Source organism: Enhydra lutris, unplaced genomic scaffold (genome assembly GCF_002288905.1).
Source record: "Enhydra lutris kenyoni isolate GAN:26980312 unplaced genomic scaffold, ASM228890v2 scaffoldscaffold51, whole genome shotgun sequence".
Classification (NCBI taxonomy): domain Eukaryota; kingdom Metazoa; phylum Chordata; class Mammalia; order Carnivora; family Mustelidae; genus Enhydra; species Enhydra lutris.
Window position 1 is genome coordinate 10,938,935 of NW_019154135.1, and position 15,263 is coordinate 10,954,197.

At 42.4% G+C, this 15,263-nt stretch overlaps 1 pseudogene; it reads right to left on the minus strand.

Moving 5' to 3' along the window:
* Positions 1-3,073: 3,073 nt before the first annotated feature.
* LOC111157010 lies at positions 3,074-3,310 on the minus strand (annotated as a pseudogene).
* Between the last annotated feature and the right edge of the window lie 11,953 nt (positions 3,311-15,263).

A 15,263-nucleotide genomic window follows, 5' to 3' on the forward strand; every position in this document is an offset into this window, starting at 1 on the left:
TTCAGAAATAAAAAACAACATAAAGGAATAATACTCTGAGCAATTGTATAAATTAGAACACGTTCTGTAACCCGAATACAATAGAAAAAAATCCCAGAAGCACACAACCTGCCAAAAGTGAATCAAGTAGTGGGGCGCCTGGTGGCTCAGATGGTTGAGCAGCTGCCTTTGGCTCGGGTCATGATCCCAGGGTCCTGGGATTGAGTTCCGCATTGGGCTCCCTGCTCAGTAGAGTCTGCTTCTCCCTCTCCCTCTGCCTGCCAATTGCTTGCTTGTGCACTCTGTCAAATAAATAAATAAAATCTTAAAAAAAAAAGTGAATCAAGTAGAACAGAAAATCTCAGTGGAAACTACAAGCGAAGAGACTTAATACGTAATCCTAACACCTCAATCAAAGAAAGGTCCTGGATGGTGACTTCACTGATGAATTCCACCCAATATTTAAGGAAGAATTAGCATTGATATTTCCAATATTTTTTTTTCCAAAAAATAGAACAGGATGAGATGCTTTCTATCTCATCTACTATGCCAACATTACCCTACACCAAAGTCAGACAAAGACACTTTACAAAAATAAAGTATAAACAAATATATCTAATGAATATAGAGGTACACTCCTCAACAAAAGACTAGCAAGCCAAAACCATTCATATATTAAAAAAATTATCTACCATGGCCAAGGAGGATTTATTCTAGGAATTCAAGGTGGTTTAACAAATGAAAATAATGATTATAATACACCATCTTACTAGAATGCAGGTGAAAAAAGATCATCACCCTAGACATAAAGTAAAGCTTTTGACAAAATCTAACACCTTCAAAAAGTAAAAATGCAGGCGCCTGGGTGGCTCAGTGGGTTAAGCCGCTGCCTTCAGCTCAGGTCATGATCTCAGGGTCCTGGGATTGAGTCCCACATCGGGTTCTCCGCTCAGCGGGGAGCCTGCTTCCCTCTCTCTCTCTGCCTGCTTCTCTGTCTACTTGTGATCTCTGTCAAATAAATAAATAAAATCTTAAAAAAAAAAAAAAGTAAAAATGCTCAACAAACTAGGAATAGAATGGAATTTTCTCAACCTGATCACAGACATCAATGAAAAACCCACAGCTAACATCGTACTTAATGGGGGAAAAACTGAACATTTCCCTCCTAAGATCAGGAATAAATGAAATTGTCTACTCTCATCATTTTTGCTAAACATTGTACTCGGTTCTAATCATGAGCAGTAGGCCACAAATGAAGGTAAGAACATCCAGTTTGGAAAGAAAGAAGTAAAATTATCTTCATTTACACATGACATGATTTTTTTTTTAAGTGTTTGCCATTGGGTTTTTGTTTGGTACATGGCATGGTTTTAAATTAGAAATGACTAATGAGTCTTCTGAAGACTATGATTAGAGCTAATGAGTTGAGTGAGGTTGCAGGCTACAAAAGCAATAAACAAAAATCAGTTCTATTTCTAAAAATACTAGCAATGAACTCTCAAAATTGAAATTATTTTTAAAAAATTGCATTTATAATAGCATCAAAAAAACAAACAAACAAAAAAAAACACTTAGGAATAAATTTAACCAAACAAGTGTATGACTTGTACAGTGGCAACTACAAAACATCAGAACTGAGGAAAGATGAATGAAAGATGTTCCATGTTCACAAATACTAATATTTAATATAGTTGAGAGGGCATGCTCCCCAAAGTGAGCTGGATATTCGGAGCACTGCCTGTCAAAATCCTGTTTTCTTTTTTTGCAACAATTGAAATGTTGATCCTGAAATTTCTGTGTAATTTCAAGGAACATAAAATAGTCAAAACAATCTTGAAAAAAGAACAAAGTCCCAGAACTCACATCTCCTGGTTTCAAAACTTAATGTGAAGTTACAGGAATTGGAGTAAAAGAATATGTTACTGGCTTAAGGACATTGGTGTAGATCACTGGAATAGATTTTTGTGTCCAGAAATAAATCCATACATATGGTCAACTGATTTTAACAAGCACGTCAAGACTATTCAATGGGGAAAGAGTAGTCTTTTCAACAACTGGTGCTGGGATGACAGCACACACATGCACACGCACACACAGAGCAGACCCCACCTCACGCAATGTGCAAAAATGAACTCAAGATGGATAAAAAGTCCAAACAGAAGAGCCAAAATTATAATTTTCTTACAAAGAAAAATATATGGATATTTTCATGAGTTTGGATTTGGTAGTAGATTTTTAGATATTCCATCAAAAAAACCTACAAGCAATTAAAACTAGATATATTGGAGGGGCACCTGGATGGCTCAGTTGGTTAAGCCTTGGCATTTGGATCGGGTCATGATCTCAGGGTCCTGCGATCGAGCCCCGCATCTGGCTCTCTGCTCAGCGGGGAGCCTGCTTCCCCCTTCTCTCTGCCTGCCTCTCTGCCTACTTGTGATCTCACTCTCTCTGTGTCAAATAAATAAATAAAGTCTTTTTTAAAAAATCTAGATATATGGGAATTTATCAAAACAAAAATTTTTTTTTTTTTGGTCAAAGAACAATATTAATAAAGTAAGGAGATAACCACAGAGTGGAAGAAAACATTTTCACACTATATATCTCAAAAAGGTCCACCAATCAAACCAACACTCCACCATAAAAGACAAATAAATCTAATACAAAATGGGAAAAATTTTTGAATAGACATTTCTCTGAAGAACATAGATATTAAAATCATACTCAACAAATGCATTTTGAAAAGATGTTTAAATCATTAATCATTTGGAAAATGCATTGAAAACTACAATAAGATACTATGTAATACCCACCAGGATGGCTATAATCAAAATGCCAGATAACATGCATTGACAAGGATGTGGGGAAATTGGGGCACTCCAACATTGCTGATGAGAATGTAATCCCCCCCACACACACACTCAACAAAAGTGGCTCAATTTTACTGCAGGGAAGCTAGGGAGCAGCAGGGCCAGTGAGAGTTTCTGCAAGAGCTGCCACTGTTGAGCAGGACTGCCAGGCCTCAGCTCTGTCTGGAAGGCAAGGGAGGATAAGTGTCCTGTTTGGTGCATCTTAGGCCCAGAGGTCTGGGCCCTCTCTACTTGGGTGCAACGTAAGAAACAGCCTTTCCTGTTTTGTCCAGTGTCTCCAGCTGAGTGTTCACACTGTGCTCAGAGTTGATGCGGACCTTCTTATTCGGCAGGTCAATGTCAAAGTCAGCTTCTCCCACCTTGTTGAGCTCCAGATTGACCACATTAGAGCAGCCTTCACAGGTCATTTCCACAGAGAACTCAGGCTTCGGCAAGACTGTGAATGTGGTGGGGGCTGTGGCCATGGCAGTAGTGGTGGCAGTAACACAAAGTAGTAAAATTTTAAAAAATAATAAATATATATATATATATACATAATATATATATTATGTATATATATATAATGATTTTATTTACTTATTTGGCAGAGACAGACACAGTGAGAGAGGGAACACAAGCAGGGGGAGTGGGAGAGGGAGAAGCAGGCTTCCCGCTGAGCAGGGAGCCTGATGTGGGGCTTGACCCCAGGATCCTGGGATCATGACCTGAGCCAAAGGCAGACTGAGCCACTCAGGCACCCCTCAAATATACTTTTTAAAGACTTATTTATTTATTTGAGGGAGAGCAATGCATGCAGGAGAAGGACAGAGGGAGAGAATCTCGAGCAGACTCTCTGGTGAGTGCAGGGCCCAATGTGGGGCTCAATCCCATGACCTATGAGATCATGACCTGAACCAAAACCAAGAGTCAGACACTTAACCGACTGAGCCCCTGAGGAGCTTCACTGAATGTAAAATTCTGCAGCTGTCACGATAACAGTCTGGTAGTTCTTCGTGAAGTTAAACACACAATTACCATATGACTCAGCAGTGTCAGTCCTAAGCATATATCAGAGAGAACTGAAACCATATATTTACAGAAAAACCTGTACACGGATGCTCACAGCAACATTATTTATAATGGAGGAAAATTGGAAGCAATCCAAGTGTTCATCCGCTGATGAATGGGTAAATAAAAAGTGATACATCCATACAATGGAATGTTAGCAAACCATAAAAGCAAATAAGAACCACTATGTATCATGACATGGATGAACCTTAGAAATACATTAACTGAAAGAAACGGACACAAAAAGGTCATATACAGTATGATTCCATTTCTATGAAATGTCCAAAATGGCAAATCTGTAGAGATAAAAAGTTGCAAGGGGTTATAAAAGTTGCAAGAGATATAGTTGCAAGGGGCTAGGGAAAGGGGACAATTTGGACTAATTATTATTATGAAAGGGGTTTCTTTTTGGAGAATTAGATAGGTAATTGTCACATAACGTAGTGAGTATACTGAAAATGGTTATTTTTATATCAAGTGATGCATAACTTCTAAAAATTGTTGATGTAAAATATTAAGGAACTTGTAATATTTAATTATGGTTACTACTCCTAGTATCCAAATGATGGATATAATGTTTGCTGGTGGAAAACTTGCATTTTTGTTCTAAAATCATGGGTGGTGACTAATTGGGGAAGTATATTGACGTATTGTCTCACAATTGAGACAGGGAAGGAGGACCTAGAGGTCTTGGAGCTATACAAAATCAGTTGAGGAAACCTTAGAACAGAACAACTAAAAGTTGGTTTTCAGTGAAATTGTGTCCCCAGCATAGAGAAAAAAGGGTGTTTCAAACCCATCAATAGTGGCTGATCACTAATAAGGTAGGGTTTAACAGGATAAGGTAGATAGAATTTAGGCAGTATGGGGGGGTGGTGATTGGTAGGTGAAGTTTGCAAGAACTGATAAGAAAAAAGGCATTAAGAATCTTCATTTGATTTTAGGAAGGTAGGATATACAAGAAAACAGGAAATGTTGACTTAATGCACTACATCATAATATAGGTCATATTCCATCAAATGCTCATTTATGGCATCTAAACTGGCTAAATCTCCAATTCACAATTCTTGGATAAAATTATTTTTAATGTAAATTTCTTGACATGGCTGTTGATTATGTAAGTGTGCATGATAAGTCTCCTTGAAATTGCAAAGGAAGAAACCTTCCCGGTGAGAAACATCTACTTGCAAATAACTTCCATTTTGCATGAAATTCAGATGAGCTCATAGAAAGAAAAAAAAAAAATGGGACAAAAGGAATCACATCCATAAACTTGCCCTTAAAACAAGCAAAAAGTGACGCAGAAGTGTGTTTCTCTATCAATAAGTGGAAAAGCAGTAACATTGGATGAGAAATATTTTGAAGATTTCTATCACATGCTCATCCTTCAAAAAGTGTTGATCTTCTCTCCTGGCCTTTCCTCCATCGCAGTGTTATATAATTACTAGTTTGTTCTCTGTCTCTATGGATTTGCCTATTCTCGACATTCCCACCTGATGGACTCAGGTGACCTTTGTGACTGAGGGTTGTTGTCACTGTCCCCCGTGTTGGAGCGTGTGTCAGCACTCCATTCTTTTCTTTATTGTGGCTTAATACTATTCCATGGTGTGGCTATTGTACGTTTGCTTATCCATCCGTCAGTTGGCGTAAGTTTGGGTCATTTCCACGTTTTTACTGTTAGGAATAATACTGCTGCACAGACTTGTGGGAAGCTTTCCTGGGAGACTGATTTCAGTGTTCTCAGATATATACCTAGGAATGGATTTCTGGGTTATCTGTAACTTGTTGAAGTTTGGGGGGGAACTTCCCCCCACTGTTTTCCATAGTGGTTGCACCATTTTACGTCCTCACCGTGAATTGATGAGTATCCCAGCTCCTACACATTCTTGTTAACACTTGTTACTGTCTCCGTTTTTCATTATAGTCGCCCTAGTGCATTTTGTGTGGCATTTTATTGTGGTTTTCTTTGCATTTTCCTAATGATAAATGATGAACATTTTTAATGATTTTTCTTTCAGTTATTGGGTTTTAACGTGCTCGCTCTGTTTGAATACCAGATCCTCATGACATATATTACTTAGAAACATATTCTTTGTTTCTTTGAACTATATTTTCACTTTCTTGATGGTGTCCTTGGATTCTCTGAAGCTCTTAAATTTCATGAATTCCAATGTATCTGTTTTGTGTTTTTGTTACTTGTGCATGTGGTATCATATCTAAGATGACATTACCTTAGGTCATATAGTTTTACTCATTTTTCTTCTGGGCTTTTTACAGCTTTAGCTGTTATATCTAGTTCTTGTTGGTTCACAAGGTGGCCACCATGCCATGGAGGGCAAGGAGAGACCTAAAAATGAGGCAGAACTTTCCAGATTGGTTGGCAGTAGTGTTAAGAGCCAAGGGAACTTATTTATGATGCTTGTCTTGGGTGACCACAAGACATGTACATCTCCTCACTTTGCTGCCAGAATTTTACATTTTTATATAAAATCCTTCACTGGGTCTAATCACATCTACCATCCAGATGGTCTCCACAACACCTTACCCTCTCCAGTCTGTGTCCTTAGAAACAACTCCCACTGTGGGAATGGTGGACTGAACATACATTCCAAGCACAGGAGACAGGAGGGAGGCACCCCCATTGCCCAAGTCCTGCTAGTAGGTTAACTGCTGTCAGCGTCCTCTTGGTGACCTCCACCAGTGTTCCATGCCTTGTGACCTACTCGTGTAATCTTACATACGCTCCTTTTCCACAATGTGCCCTGAGCAGTCATCAAGGGGTTTCACTAGCATGGAGAGGGCTCTCTGGCAGAACTCATGGGAGGCCCCGTTGCAAATTCCAGGAGATAATTCCTCTCCTGGGTGTGATGGGGCTTGCTTGGTGGCTTAGAACACTGATGCACAGTGAGAGGACTGCTCCTGGGACTCCTACATCTTTACCACATTGGATGCCTCAACAGGGGTCCATGGTCTGGCATGTGGGCCAACAGGCCCTACTGGGTGATCATACAAATGTATGAGAGCACTGGGACAATACTGTAGTCCACTGGTTTATGGCAGTTTTATCTGCTATAATGTGATGTGCTGCTTTAATATTCTCTTTTCCCTTCCTACCAACCTGACTGCTTGAGAGTTATAGGGGAGACAGAACCTCGGTTCGATGCATGTGTTTTCTTTTTTTTTTTTTAAAGATTTTATTTATTTATTTGACAGAGAGAGATCACAAGTAGGTAGATAGGCAGGCAGAGAGAGACAGGAGAAAGCAGGCTCCCTGCCAAGCAGAGAGCCCGATGCGGGACTCAATCCCAGGACCCTGGGATCATGACCTGAGCTGAAGTCAGAGGCTCAACCCAGTTAGCCATCCAGGCGCCCCAATGCATGTGTTTTCTGACCAGTCTTACCTATCATAACCTCTGAAATGTGACCCCCCCCCATCACTGCTGATGAGAGTGTCCACACATGGTACTCAGCTTCCTTAGTCCCCTAATGGTGACAGCCTGGTTCTCAGGATGATGAGGTACAGCTTGGGTGAGGCCAGACACAGTGTCCACACAAACCAGGGCATATATAGAACCCTCACTCAGAGGAAGGGGACCAGTAAAATCAATTTGTCAACCCCTGACTTGTCAGGAACTCTGGTGGACAGCCCTGGGGCCCCTTTGGCAGTGGCCTTGGGTGGTGTTTGGAACACACATGACAGGAGCACCTGGGTGACTCAGTTAGTGCAAGATTCTTGTTTTGGGCTCAGCTCCAGATCTCAGGGTTGTGAGATGGAGCTCCTAGGGGGGCTCCCCACTCTGTCTCTGGGGAGTCTGCCTGGATTCTTTCTCTTCCTTTGCCTCTGCCCCTCCCCACTCAAATAAATAAATAAATAAATCTTTAAAAATAAAAAGGAACCCAGAAGACATGCTGTTACTGCCTTAAACAAGTCACTATATTTCAAAGGTGAAATCAGCATCTTGGGCAATTTGCCGTCCGACCCAGGCACCGGCGTGGCCCCTTTTCCAATACAGCTAATCAGGCAGTTGCTAGGGCTGGGACCCCGGTGAGGGCATCAGCCTGGGGCTGTCGGTGTCTCCTGAGCTGAGACTTGGAAAACAGCGAGGACAACCTCAGACTCCTGCAGACTGACTCGAAGGTCTTCTCTTAAAACACCCTCGCCCCGCAGAGGCTTACTCATGATAATACGCTCCTTGATGATAAGCCACGCTCGCTCTGATACCCTGTTCCTTCCTTAGATGTTCTCCCTAGAGAAGCGATGAGGGTTTAGAATATAGGTGAAGTGGCCCAAACCCCATCTCTTTCCCTTGACTCTGCTGCAGTGCTCAACCCCTAGGCCATACCTTCTGGGGCCACAGAAACATCTAATTCAAATAGCAGCCCTGTATGGGAGATGCCAAGAGCTCTACTCTGCTTCCCTAGTATTGATAGGGAAAAACTGTACTCCACGATGGCTGGCCAGACCAGCAAGGGAATTCCAGTCCCTGTCTCAAAGCCCTTCTGGGTTCTTCTTTCCTACCCCGTTTCCTGTGCGTGCCTAAAGTACCAAGTATGTGGAAGTAGCAGGGTATAAATCCCCCTCCCGGCTTGTGCTTGGGGCTCAGACCTTTGGAGAACAACGTCCTCTGAGCCCACCGGTGTTAAATAAACCTCCGATCCTCCAGAGTCTCCGAGTGTCTCTTGGTTCTTCCACGGGGATCCTGTCCAGGTTCCTCAACATTTGGTTCCCTGACCGGAAAACCCAACCATGCTGGCCCGTTGTTGCCACCTGTTTGGGGCAATGGAGGGGCAGTGACGGAACAGGGGATTGGAAGGGAGAAGGTGCACCCCGGCTGATTTCCGGCAGTCTCCCACCCGGTCGCCTCAGGCCGGCCTGCCCCACTGTTCCCACCCGGACTCAGAGGAGACTTGAGAGGTGAGGACCTGGTCCTGACGTCAGATTCCAGTAAGGCCTGGGGCACCAGAACCCAGTCAGACCCACCCGTGAGGGTGGGAGGGGAGACTGATCACCTCCCAGAGACCTCTTAGAGGTCTCACAGGTAGGGCCTCCTGGTGGAAGGTCCTTTGGGTCAGGAACCCCCATAAGGGGGGACAGGAAGGAATTTCCATAAGGAATTCCACAGGTCAGGGCCTCCTGGAGAGGAGGAACTGTAATAACTTCGATGTGAATGTGGGAGTGAATGTGCAGTTTGACCTGGCTTGCTGGGCAGACTGATTCTGTGGCTCCACCGTTGGGCACCCTTAGGGTCCCCAGAAGCCTAAGGAGTCCTAGTGGCCCTAACCTGCTTCCATGGTGACCTCATAGGGTCTAAGGCGAGCCCGTTCGGGTGCCAGTCTGGCATTCATATGGACTCGCTAAGGCTAAGAGGCACCCAGGTGTTCTCTGGGATGGTGGACAGCGGAGCAGCAGCTCTTTCTGCCCATGGGTCCTGTCCCTGTGCTTTAACAAACCACCATTTTGCACCAAAGAAGTGTCAAGAATTCTTTCTTGGTCATCGGCTCTGGACCTCAGCCCATCAGACCTCACCTGTGTTCTAGAACTTCATCATTTGCCATCCAAACGTGGGGCTCTGAGTCTTTACACTTGGACTCTGAGTTCTGATGCAAAATTGGTGAGTACTTTCTCTCCTCTTTCTTTAGTCTCATTTCAGGGGCTTTTCAAGGAGTACGGTCTTACTGGAACACTTTCATGTTGATTGCTCAGGCGTAATCCTCTAGCCCGTGGCAACTCTATGGGGAGGAGAACATCTGCCTTTTGGCTGGAAGTCAGTACCCTGGCTGGCATGGTAATAAGACCCAGGAACTTGATGCCCTCTCTCTGTTCCTGTTCTTATATAAAGTTGTCCCTCTTGGGCACGGGACAGCCACCTGAGTCATCAGAATGGCTGTCAATCTTAAGACTCCAGTGTGAGGTTTCCTCCTGGTTGGTCTAATGTGATCCCATCCACATCCCTGGTCTAGCCACTTCTGGCCACAGGACCTCCACTGGGAGCTGGCTGAAACCAGTACCCGATTGAATTTAAAGGCAACCAGGGACTGTTTCCTAGGGAAGTTGGCTGTAAGGACCACATGTGTTGGAATGTCGCATAGACCATGATGGATTTCAGTCTTTACTGTTACTTGTCAGTGTCTTCTATAAACTACTTAAAGCTATAAAGTTGGGTAATTTCCTTGCCAAACTTTTCTAGTATTTCCATGGGTTAAAATGGCAAAACAGTATGCAATCTTTAGGACAGACAATGGCATGGCACAGCACGGTATTTTAGTCCATTCACCAGGCACCCACTGGCAGCCTAGGATGCTATGGGGTAGGGGAGGGGTGCCGGCACCTCTCCAGGGCCTTTTATGGCAGGAATGCCTTTCCGGGAAGGCAGGGTTGTAATTCTGCCTCCTGCAGAATGTTTGCCCGAATGGGTCAGCTAGTAAACTCCCTCCTGACGTATTAGATGATAATTTTCTAAATAAGCCTTCTCCTAGTAAACCCAGGTTGCTGGAGGATACACAGGCCATCCCTAGAAAAGGGGACTCTGACTTAATCTCTGTTCTTCCCAAAAGATGTGGTGTTTCTCCCTCCCTCATTCCCAGGTTAATGGCTGTGATTGGAGGCAACTGGGGTTAGTCTAACTTGAGATGGAGACTTTAAGGAATATTTCCAAGCAGTTGCTGAAACTTCCTTTGTTTGGGGGAAATTCCATCTTCTCTGGCCCAATATGGATTGTCTATCCCTGCCCTTGTTGGTGGAAAAATATGGCATCTGCTCCTCTGGAGCTGATGATCTCCTGAACCAGGAGCCTTTCTCTGCCCTCTGGCGGCACTTTGTCTCTCCTGCCTCCCCATCCCCCTTTTTCCTGTTTCTGTACCACCTGGAGTGTGACCTAAATTACTGGCTTCTAGACCATCCTCAGTGCCTCTCAGGCGCCACTGTCAAGGAGCAAGAAGAGCATGCAAGGACCTAACACCATCCACTCCAGATTTCCTGACGTGTCTCAGGTGAAAATTCACCATGGGGAAGATCCTGATGGAACATATTTCAGCATTTAAACTTTAAATTTAATTTAAGTTTGTTGGTTTAGTTCAGACAGATGTGTCTTTGAAGTTATCAGTGGTAAGTGTGAAACTTTTATTCTATCAAAGTTTATTGAAGGTCAAATAAGCTCGTTATCTCTGTTGAAATTTGTTAGCAAAGTGATGACTAAACTGATGGTTAAGTGTCTCAAAGTTTTCATGGGTGATTGTCAATATAGCTTCCAAAGTCTTTGGTAACCTGAAAGTTTAAAGTTTTGCTTGAATGACAAATGGAATTACATTTGTTAGACATCTAAGTCTTTTCCAAATAGGATAAAATGCTAAGTCATTAATTACTGGACATAGGTTTGTGCTTTTGAATTACTGCAAAGAAACTAAGAATATTTAAATCTGTTGGCAGAGATGTTTTGTGCTTAATAGATTCACAAATTTGCCATCTAAAGAATTCTGTTTTAACAGTTTGCAAATGGTTAATACTTAGCCATCACTAGAGACTAAGATGTTTCTAAGTGTACAAAATTCTGCTAACTGTAACTATGACTGATGTAAATTAGGGAAAGAACTCTATGTGGAAGAGTAGGAGATACGTAAGAAAGATATAAAGAATGGGAATGCATTTTCTTAAAGGAAAAGAAGGTAATTTTGTCCTAAATGAGATGGTTGTTTGGAAGAAAATGGCTTGGGACAAAACCTAAATGCAAAGGAAAGTTGTAGAAGGTTTATGAAGGGAAATCTTCAGAAAGAGAATTTTAAGTGTGGTCATGACAGACTAAGAATGAAATGGAAAAAATGAAATAAAACACACACACACACACACACACACACACACACACACACACACACACTGGTATAGGAAGCTGGTTTCCTCTCTGTTTAAAAGGACAAAGTTTTCTTAGGTTAACTGATCTGCAGTTAAGAAGAAAACTTAAACAGTTGTTTCCTCTTTGCCTGTCCAGAAAAACCATTTTCCATAATTTGCCTGTATTAGGTGTTTAACATCCCTAATTATATTTAGACATGTGCTTTAAAACTTTCTAAGATTTTTAGCAAATGTTGTCAGGATTTAAATTGTAAGTGAAATCTCTCTAACTCATTAGGCTTTTCCTTCGTATACTAAGTTACTCAGGAAGTACTGCTAAACAAATGATAAACCTTGGGTTACATTTGGGTAAATGCTATAACAATTCTAGAGGTTCCATACATTTCCTAAAGTTTTATTGTTTTGATAAGACCATCACTTGGTATTTAATTATTGAAGTGTTATGTGTCACAGAAATAATCTGATTTCCTTCCCAGCTAAATTGTAAACTCTCATCAGCTTTTTAACCATATCTATTCTGAGTTTTTGTCATTTGTAATTGTTTTAATTCTCTTGTAAAATGGGTTTCACCTTAAAGGAGATTCATAAAAAGGACTTTCAGGACAACACAGGTATTCAATATCTTTAAGATCAGAACTGAAATGAGTAAGAATTTCCAGAACTAATTAAAGTTGCATCAAACTAAACCAGAATTAGTAACATGGGACTAAATGAACTAAAATATTATAGTGTTGTATCTTCTTATTTTAAACATTGCTGTTTCTCTAATGTTTGCTTTTCTGCACTAAGGAAAATTTTACTTAACTTATCTGTGACTTACAGAAATTAAAATATTCATTTGTAAGCAAATCAAAGCATTCAACTTTTCTATCTGAACCCTCTGAAACTCAAAAGGTCCCAGTAAGGTTTCTTCCATGGCAATCAGTCATTTGCATAAGCTCAGTAAGAATCTGTTCTCTTTGTAACAGGACACTATTGCAAATACTGGTTATTTTACCAAGGCTTTGACTGGAATGTCATATTTGAGAAAGACATGCATAGACTCAGATATGACCCAACAGCTTAAAGGAACTAAGGTTGACTTCATGAAACCTGGAGCCACAAAGCCCCTTGGAACTGTAGGCCTGATACCTTGCTTATAGAGTTCCCAGCAGTCTCACCAGGTGAGTAAAGGATGTCACTTCCTGGCAGGTGCAGGAAGCTCAGGATACTCTGGGAAACTCATGAAGAGGAATTCACCCAATCTCCAGGTATTGCAGGCATGTCTGATGGCAAATACTTGGCTTGACTTCTGGCCTGGAGAGGCTACTAAAGTTCAACCTAGAGATTCCGTATAAGAAGTTCCAGCAAAGCAGATTCTAAAAGATCTATATGATCAATCATTCTCGCTGAGCTGATGTAAATAATTATGCTGTTTGTTAAAACTGAACTCGTTTTTCAGATAATTTAGTCCTGATTTGGCCACCTCTGGAAATGAGGGTTATTTTAGAGAGGAAAATTATGTTTCAATAACACACCTTTGTGAATGTTAAATTCTAGATTTAATTGTCTTTAAATGTTTGTTGTTTACCTAAGCTAGACAACTTGAGGTAAACTGCAGAGAAGTTACACAATAGCTCATTTAGACAATCTTCTTGCTTTTTATTCTATGGGGATAATAACAAGACCCCACGGCACATGATTAAACAACTAGAAAATGGGATTGATTCCCAACAATTGTATAACTTAACTCTCACCTTGTGTGTGGCTGGGATAATGAAATTGCTTAAAAGCCAGCATACCCCACTCCTCAGGATTAACCGTGGACTTGTGGAGATAATAGAGGACCCCACTTTCTTTATGACTGGATTGGATAATGCATGTGGGACTCCCCTTATCTCTTGAAAAAGTTTCTCCCACTCGCCAGTGATCTTTTGTAATTAGGATATTGTTAAGGCTGGACCACTCGAAAAGGGCTTATTAATGGTTTCATCCCTTAGTCATATTTATCCTAGAAGCCACCTCTATTGAGGTACAATTACAAACAAAGTCTTTCTAAGCATACAACAGTGCCCTTGGTAAAAAGAACCTCAAAGCTCCTTATGGGACAGCCCCTGACTGTAATGACTTCACATCAGGTCCAAAGTGTCTTAGAAACCAAGGGCTGCTGACAGATGATGGAGGCCAACTTATTACATATCAGGCTACACTGATAGAGATGCCTAAAATAATACCTAAAACCTGTCAGACTTTAAAATCCAGCTACCCTCATGCCTGGACCTGAACGTCCACGACCTCTGTTGGAGGTCATTGGTATTGTTTGTTCTAGCCAACTGGATTTAAGAGATTGCTGCAGCTATAATTCACCTCCAAGGCTCTACGGCAGGCCACCCCCTGTGGTAAGTAGGCTTAGAGGAGACCTCAAACAGATTGGAAACTTAGAAGTGTCCCAACACCTCCAAGCCCTGGGAAGAAACTCAAAGGCGTATCTCCTGAGAAGCTTTAGAAAGGACTCCCCCTCAAACCATGGTAGAGAGGGCCCCACACTGTTGTTCCAACCACCCCTGCTGCCTGCAGGGTCTCAGGTGTCACCAAACGATCCACTGCTGTAGAGTAAAGAAGACCCTCCCCAGTTGGATGAATCACACTGTGGAAAGCCCAACCAGATCCTACGGACCTGCTCTGGCTCCTTCTTTGGTGAGATTCCATCAGTTGGTGGGTCCCTGGCTATTGTCACTGTGACACCGACGCCCTCACCTCTGGAGTTGGACTTTACCTTGCTCCCCCTTCTGACTGGACTTTCTCCAGAAACTTGTTATTGTTATTGCTTATTGGGCAGCCTTAGGAAACTGAAGATGGATTGCTAAGTTCCTGGAAAACATTATTACCAGGCGAGACACTGCCCAAATACCAGCCTTGGAGGGCCACGGTAATAGATGACAATGATGGCCTCTACACTAGGTGTTTAAAAGGGCATCAAAGGAGGGAATGATAGGGAAAAACTGCACTCTAAGACGGCCGACCAGACCAGCAAGGGAATTCGTCCCTGTCTCAAAGCCTTTCTGGGTTCCTTCCTACCCCATTTTCCGTGCACCAAAAGTACCAAGTATGTGGAAGCAGAATGGTGTAAGTCCGCCTCCCTGCTTGTGCTGGGGGCTCAGACCTTTGGAGAACAACCTCGTCTGAGCCCGCCAGTATTAAATAAACCTCCGATCCTCCAAAGTCTCCGAGTGCCGCTTGGTTCTTCCGCCAGCATCCAGTCCAGGTTCTGCAACAGTATTTCTGTCTTCTCAAGGTCTGCTTGCCACTCTGATCCCCAGCCTCACACGTGCCCTTTCTTGACCAGGTGGTGTAATGGAGGGAAGGACCATGCCAGGCACAGAATAAAAGTCCTTCAGAACTCCCAAATCTCCATAAAAGCTCTCACTCTTTCATAGTCTTAGGGATTGAATAGGTTTGTACCTTGTCCATGCCTGCTTCTGGGACAGGCACGTCTTACCCAAACATAGGGCTCCCCAAAACCTTATGGTGGTGCGTTGGCTTCA